Here is an 8,035-nt window from a genome sequence, read left to right on the forward strand (position 1 = left end):
CCTATATCTGAAAAGCCAGGAGGCTACCAGGCACAGGAATCCACCCCTTCCCATGACCTTCCTGCTCTCGAAAGCAGGACCTCTTTCCCTTCCATCCTAGCAGCCCCAGCTGAGATTACAAGCCTTAACCAAAGCTTGATGTGCTTATGCAGCCAAAGTGGGGTGACACTAAGGAGAAAAAGTGAGATCAGGGCAGGCGGAGAACTCTTGGGTGCTCTAAAGATGGTCAGATCACATTCCTACCCCGTGCTTCCTTTCTGGAACTGCCAAGAGCACTGCGTTCTGATTTCTTTGTTTTCGGTTTCTTTTTTTTCTTTTTTTCCTTTTTAAGCACCATCTATGGGGGAATGAGGGTTCATAATCCCAAGGATCACTGAGCTAATTTATAAAATGAGAAAAGAAGTTGTTTTCTGTGCATGTAGCGTGATTTTCCCGCTGACGCTGTACACAATGGGTGGCAGCGCCTGGCTTGCTTCTCCTCCACACCAATTGATATTCTGCTCACGGGCACAGAACACAGAAGAGTCAAGGCCAAACCCAGATGATGCACAATAGAAACAGGCCAAGCGCAGGCCATTTTCTGGGGGACAGATCCTATTATCCTTAATGTTTGGGGACAGGAGAACACAGAAAGAGCAGCAGGCAGTGTCTTTAAGACACAAACACCCTTGTTAAATCTCTACAGGAGCCATCTGCAGGAACCTCAAAGCGCCAAGACGGAACTCTGAGCTGCAGGCCTATGCTACACAAAACAGTCTCCCTGCTCCCTACCCGATGTCATTCCCTCATTCAGCAGCAATTATTACACATTGAGCCAGCCAGGGGTGGGCACACACAAGCCCTATGCAGTATACGAAGTTGGATGATTTGGAACTAAATACAGGATTGACTGTGGGCAGCCTCCCTTAACCAGAAGAGCACATTTTCCTATTCTGCAAGCCTCTTCTGCTCAAATTAAAGGTTCTTTTTTAAAAAATTGAAAGATAGTTGATTTCCAATGTTGTGTTAGTTTCAGGTGTACAGTAAAGTGATTCAGAAATATATAGGCAGGTATATATATACATATATATACACATATATATGTATTCTATTTCAGATTCTTTTCCATTGTGAATATTCTTATTCACAAGATATTGAATATAGTTCCCAGTGCTACACAGTAGGTCCTTGTTGTATATTCAACCTAAAGGTTCTTAAACACTAGAGCTGGGCTAAGGAGGAGAAGTAGCTGGTGACACCATTTATTTTCTGACCCTATGGGTTAGACCTGGAGCTAAGGGCTGGAAAATATTTTGTCAGTTCATTCTCAAAAAGAAAACTGAGATGCCGAAAGTTTAAAAAACCTGACCAAGGTAACACAGCTAGTAAATCATGGAGCTGGGAAGGTTTGAACCCAAGTTTGATTGCCCCCAAACCAGATTAGTTTCCTTTAACAGATCACATACACTATCACCTCCCTTCCATATGTTAAGTGCCTGCTATATAGCAGATACTATGCATGGAAGTGTGTGTGTGTGTGTGTGTGTGTGTGCCCATGTATGTATACAGATCTCCAAACACCCTGGGAATTGAACACAGGTCAGTCTAGCAGAGCAAACTGCCTAGAAGCCCAGCTCTGCCCATCTTTTCCTAATTTTAAGAAACCTTCTCCCCAGTGGAGGCAGCCAAGTCACATTACCAGCCTTCACTTCACCACTGGAGCTAGGAGCCGATGTGATGGTGACTTACCTCCACTTTGCGCACCTCTGTCACAGGATACCCCTACCACATAGCCACATCTCCAGCATATTCTACCCAAAAAAGTCCCATTCAGGCCATCAGGCCATCAGCAGACCAGCCCACCAGGGCCGTTTCCCTGATGCTCCCCCCTGTGGCCACCAAGATGAGCATTGGTGCTGAGTGAGCCTCAGGGGCCTAAAGAGGAACCAGGAACCCCGAGTTCCACCTCGTTCTGCATCGCTGTAAAGCCTGATTTCTTTCAGGCTGGCCATGGTTTTCTTCCAGTCGACTCATGTTTTTGCTTGTCACTTAATTGCTGTATGAAAGTAGAAGCATGTGTCTCTTTGCTGCTTCCTCCAAAAAAGTAAAAAAAAAAAATTAAATTAAGAGATTAAACAAAAGAGACAAAACAAATGATATTTTCCCATGAGATACCTACAGATAGGGTGACTATATGATTGCTCACACTAGAACCTTCTAAGAGTGAAAGGGGGCCCACTAGTCACAATTACAGCAGGGCAACAAGCGTAAACCGACCAGCCCCAGCAAAACAAGATGTGCAGGCAGAAAGTAACTCTCAGCGAGCAGCGTCTATATCTCCGCTCTTTTCTGTGCAGCCTGGAGCATATTGGAAGGTGGTCATAGTGGTGGTGTTTGTTTTTAATACTATCAATAAAAAAAAAAAAAAAGCAGGTGTTTTCCCAAGGGGAGGTGGTCAGCAAGTGTAGGTAATATGTGTGTTTCCTGCCACTCTCTCTCCTTCTCCCAGCCTGTAGACTGTCAGAGATTCCCCCATATACACATAGCCCCACCTTCAAAGTCTTCAGGCTCTCCGTTATTCAAACTTTTCAGGCAAGGTGTAAATAAAACAAGCCATTCTGAACATATTCTCTTTGCCAAAGCATTTGCATTTTAACTGAGAACAAATCCCTAAGGCACAGAGTGACCTTCAGCAGCCCGGGTCCTTGGAATCCTATAAGAGGCAGGAAGATGCCTGCCCAGGTCTCTGATCAGGTGAGGTTGATTCAGAATGAAAAAGCACCTCCTCTTCTTCTCTTTGCCAGAGGGCTTAAGGGGAATAACCTGGCACTCACGAGTATTGAATCCCTAGAATTAACTGGCTCTGAGTTTTGTCCATTCAGGATTCATCGGAGGCAGATACTGGGAACACATGATGTGCCGGGCTGGCATCCTTCCGCACGCAGGAGAGGGCTAAGGGAAGTGTCACCTCTGAGATGCCCCATCGGTGCGAGGCCCACTCCAGAATCTCCTGTCTCCTATTGACAAAAATGAAGTTTCTCTCCCTGCAGGCAGTGATGACAGCTAGGCAAACCTGAGCTCTGCTGCTGGCTGGGTCTGTAGCCAAACGACAGCGGAAGAGCACCAAGAGAGAGCTTCCAGGCTACTTCTTAACTGGGTGCACGGAATCCAGGGTCTACTAAGAGCCGTTTACATACCAACACCATTAAGTTGCGTCGCTATAGAACTACCCACCAGATGCGTAACAACCGTATTTACTGGTCTGTTTGCAGCTGGTTGTACCTTCTCCGGGATCATGCCCCATTCGCTCAAATGGCTGTTTCCCCATCTGCTTAAATGAGAGCGCACGCTCTAGCCCCGAGCCATGAGGTCCCATGTGCTCCCACACGATGCCCAGGACAGGGTCAGGAGGGAAGGCAGTGTAGCCATCAAATGACTGCAACCATCTGATTTTTATTAAAAACAACATTTAAAAAGAACAACCATTCTATTGCCACCAGAGTATTTGATTTTTCTGCCGGGAGAAGAAAAGCTCTCCAAATGTTTTATTCAGCAGAAACGGGAACACTGTTATTATAAACTTTCTTCCCCAAACAAATTCCCTGAGCTTATGCTGCCAGAATCCCTCCTCTCCAGGGCAGTTCTGCCTTCAGTCATTGACTCCTGAGATCCTGCTAGAAAATCTGCCACCCTGGCTCCAGCAGACAGCAGATCGTCTCGGGGGGGCTGTGGATCACAGCCCCTCCCAGAATGGTTCTGAGAAAATCCACAAACTGTGTGGTATCCTTAGAAGGAAAACTGCATACTCATACCTGCCGGGATTCTCTTCAGGAGCAGATCAGAGCCTACGGAAGGCCCTGGGGTATCCCTATTTGCACTGTCACCTCCGAAGTCTGGATAAAGCATCACCTCCCAAAAGCAGCCCATCAGCCCAAGGACCCCCTAGGTCCGCTGGGGGTAAATATCAGCCAATACTTCAGGGATGATGAACAGGGGAAAATGTCTTACCCCAAATTCTGGAAGTTTCTGGATGGTACCACAAATAGAAGAGATTCTTATTCTTACCCTCGAAAAGGAACTGAAGAACCTAAGCCCTTTTTAGGGCACTGGTGGGCCCACAAGATGGATTCACCGTGGGTTACCGTTCCAATGTCTCTGATAGAGTCTGGCACAGGAGCTATAAAGTTGTAAAAGTCAGGTCCCCTTCTTAAGCTCATTCAGAGTGAGCTGCTGGAGCGGAAACTCTCCCATTACGGTGGCATCAGGCAACGCTATCACTAGGTGTGAGCATAAAAAAAGAAAAAATTTAAACGGTGATGAATGACCGGGGACGAAGGATGTGCTGAAAGAAATAGTCACCAGAGACAAAATGGGAGCAGCAGAAATAGTGTAAGCAGTGGTCACCGAATGAGGTTGCTGTGCAGACACTGTCTATTGGCACTGGCATCAATTCCAAACTCTTCTATCATCTTCCCTGTGTCACAGGGGAAGGAAGAATAAACTGCATTTCCCAGCCTCCTGTGTAGATACAGTTCTGGGCTCTTTTAGGGTCAGTGAACAAGATCCACTCTGGAAGGTGGAAGCTTTCCAGGAGTACAGGGGGTTAAGTGGGCCCCAGCAGAGGTGAGAGTTGGCAGCAAATGGACTCCATGCTGTAATGTCTGGTACCAGTTTGAAGGGGGGTGGAGATGACACCAGTGGTTTCTGTGGCTGATGTGGTAGTAGATGTGGTTTCTTGATCTCTGTGTGGTTGGTAGGAGTGTGACCTCAGAGCTAAATGCTCAGATGGCAGCTTCTGGTTGTCACGCCTCCAGCCTTTCCAGTGATTTTGTAAAGCACCTAAATCCTTTTCTCCTTGCAATACCTGAAGTGGTGAGGCAGCCTGGCCACCCATTTCCTTTTCTCCTATGTACCCAGCTGGGCTCTACATTTCCCAGCCTCCCTTGAAGTTGGGCGTGGCCCTATGTCAATGGATGGTGAACTGTCATGGTGCATCACAACTGGATACCCCTTTCAGACCGGAGCCAAACAACTTCCACCTAAGATCTTGCACACTCTTCTCCCTTCTGCTGGTCTGATGCAGACAAGCACAGTGACCTCAGAAGCTATGTGTGAAGATGCTGGAGACACAGGAGGGAAGGAAATGAGTCTGGGTCCCTGAATCACTGTTTGGAGGGGAGTCATCTTGGAAGAGAAGCTCCATCCCATCATAGTGGCAACTGGTATGCAACTGGTATGTTAGGGGGGAAAGTGGTATGGTAGATGAGGAAGATGTTATGGACACAATCACCAAGGATGAAATGGTGAAAGCAGTGGTCATCAAAGTGAGGGAGGAAAAACCTGCTCTTATGCTAAGTCCCTGGGATTATGAAATTTATCTAATATGGCATTAGCAGCACCCCAGTTAAAAGAGGCTCTTTCTGTTTCTGCACTAAACTCTGACTGATAACAGCCACCAGGGTGAAAGTCAGAGTAAGTCACTGGTAATACTGACATGAAAACATTATAGGCCACAACCAAAAAGAAAAGAAAACAAAAAAAAAACAAACAACAACAACATGTAAGCTGGCAGAATCCAACTAAGAAAAGAGAGAGTTGGAGGTCAGCATAAATTTCCTGGGTGGAAGCTCAGGAATGAAGTTCCTTTGATCATATAAACCCCATCACTCCATCCTCATCCTCCACCACCCACCACATACACTGAGCACCAGAAAAAACACATAGAAGCCCCCAAATAAACCATAGGTCTTTCTTTAATATTCTTGAGGGGCTGAAGTCTGGGGAATCATCCTCATAGGGGAACTCCTTGTTCCAAGGTGTCCAGGGAGGGGGCCCAAGAAGAAGTCTCCCCTCTGGACAGAGTGAAGGCCATCTTTCTCCACAATGGACCTTGATTCCAAGGGCTGTTCCCTTTGAATGCATTCCAGGAGCGGATGCAGATCTCAGAGAAAAGTGGGCACATCCCAAGCTACAGATGTGAGGCCTGGCAGCTGAACTGACAACTCAAATAGCATCTCTCATGAAGGAGCCAGGCCAGCTGGTCTGTTCCCCTGGCTGGGAGCAGGCCTCAGAAACGTGCCTGCCTTTCATTTTCTGATGTGTCACAATTTACCCTTTTGTTGTTCCAGAACATTCTGGAGCACAGAAGGCTAATCATCCTTCATGGTGAGACACCTGCTGGAGGTGGCTGACAGCTTAAGCCCAGTACCTCCCAAACATCATCCCGAAGGTGGCCACACAGTCACCCTCAGTCCGTTCACTGCCATTGCCCTTTCACTGGTTCACGAATGAAGGAGAGAGGAAAACACACTCTTGAGGCTGGCAATGACAACAAATCCCCAAAAGTTAAATGTATTTTATTAAGAGTGAAGCACAAAATAAGTACCCATGCATGTTCTGAGAGGACAGACGTGCTTGTTGACTCCAGCAAAGCCAGTAGGAGAACATGTGCATCTATTTTGGTCCCAGCCAGGGCTTGATGAAAGCCAGCCTTCATTTAGGTTTTCAGTGGCTCAAAAGCAAAGGGAAGCAGCCTCAGTTTCTGTTGCTCACATCAGTGTGTCTCTTGGAGTCAAAAGATAGAAAACGTCAACTCTGAGGATCAGTCTTGGAGCTGAGCACAAAGAGAGGATGTCCCAATGGATGGAACTCTTCCAAGCCAAAATGGCACCTGCTTAAAGAGTTACTACTTGCCACAAGTCTGATAGCGGAGAGGATATAAACTCTGGTCCCAATAAGCTTTATATCTCGTCAACTCATTGAGCACTTTGAACCTAAAATTCAATATGAGAAACAGAGATAATAACTCTTTTGAGGGCAGAGCGTGAGCCAAACACTGAACTGCGTACTTCATATACTTGGTATCGTTGAATTCACCCAAGAGGACTCTGAGGTAGGTGGTTTTATCCCATTATACAGAAAAAGACATTGAGTGTCAGAAAAAATTAAGGAACTTGCCCAAAGCCATACCACTAGTGAGCACCAGAACCAAGAGTCAAATCCAGTTTTACTTGACTCCATATCCTGCCCTCTTACCCACTATGCATCATTCTTCTGTTTCAGGACCCACCTGGGTCGAGATGCTTATGGCACAGGGGTTGAGATTAGAGAACAAACATTGAATAAAGCTGGTAGCAAGGGAACCTCCCAGTTTGGGGAGTGATGCCAGATGGGCTTGACTGACCACTCCCCATGGCAATTTCAGCTCACTAGGGAACACTTGTAAAAGCAGGAGCTCACCATAGCTCTCCACAATCCCCTATCTAACCTCCCCCCAGATAATAAAATGTAGGGAACCCTGAGAGTCGCTGATAATGTCCAGTTACCCTCTGCAGTAATTTGAGCCCACTCATTCTCTTTTTCAAGAGGAAACCTGAAGAAATCAAACTCAAAAAGCTTCCTGTGTGTGATTCCACAGAGATAGAAAACAGAGCAGTGGTTGCCAAGAGCTAGAAGCTGAGGGGCGGAGTGGACCACAAAAGGCACAAGAGAAATTTGGGGGGATGATGGAAATGTTTTATATGGTAATTATCCTAGCTATTACACAACTGTATACATTTTTCAAAATTCATTTAATCATACACTTAACATTGGTAGATTTTACTGCATGTAAATTACATCTCAGTAAAGCTGATTTAAATATATATACATATTTTTTTCCCAAAAGGGTGCTAGCTGATGAACCTTGAGCTAAAATTCCCATTGTGTAGCTACATTGCAGTAAACCCTCGGACCAGAATCCCTTGGTTGTTCAAACTTCCCAGCGGGGAGATTTCCTACAGGCAGCCACTGCAGGGTGATACACCAGGTCCGGTGGCAAGAAGGTTTGGAGGGGAATTTTCATGCAAACGCTTCTGTAGAAGTTTAAATAAAGAGCTAATTGCTAGAGCTATCTTGGCTTCCTGTCTCCTTTCCTGAATCTTCAGAGGTCATACTGTGTACTTGGTAGAAACATTCATCTGGAAAATTGCCTAGAGCCAGATTAAATATAACATCACTGTTTTTAACTTCTATGTCACATGATATACCTGTCTTTATCTTCATATCTTGTTGCATT

The sequence above is a fragment of the Aethalodelphis obliquidens genome, unplaced genomic scaffold (genome assembly GCF_003676395.1).
Source record: "Aethalodelphis obliquidens isolate GAN/ISIS:26980383/991018 unplaced genomic scaffold, ASM367639v1 scaffold16, whole genome shotgun sequence".
Classification (NCBI taxonomy): domain Eukaryota; kingdom Metazoa; phylum Chordata; class Mammalia; order Artiodactyla; family Delphinidae; genus Aethalodelphis; species Aethalodelphis obliquidens.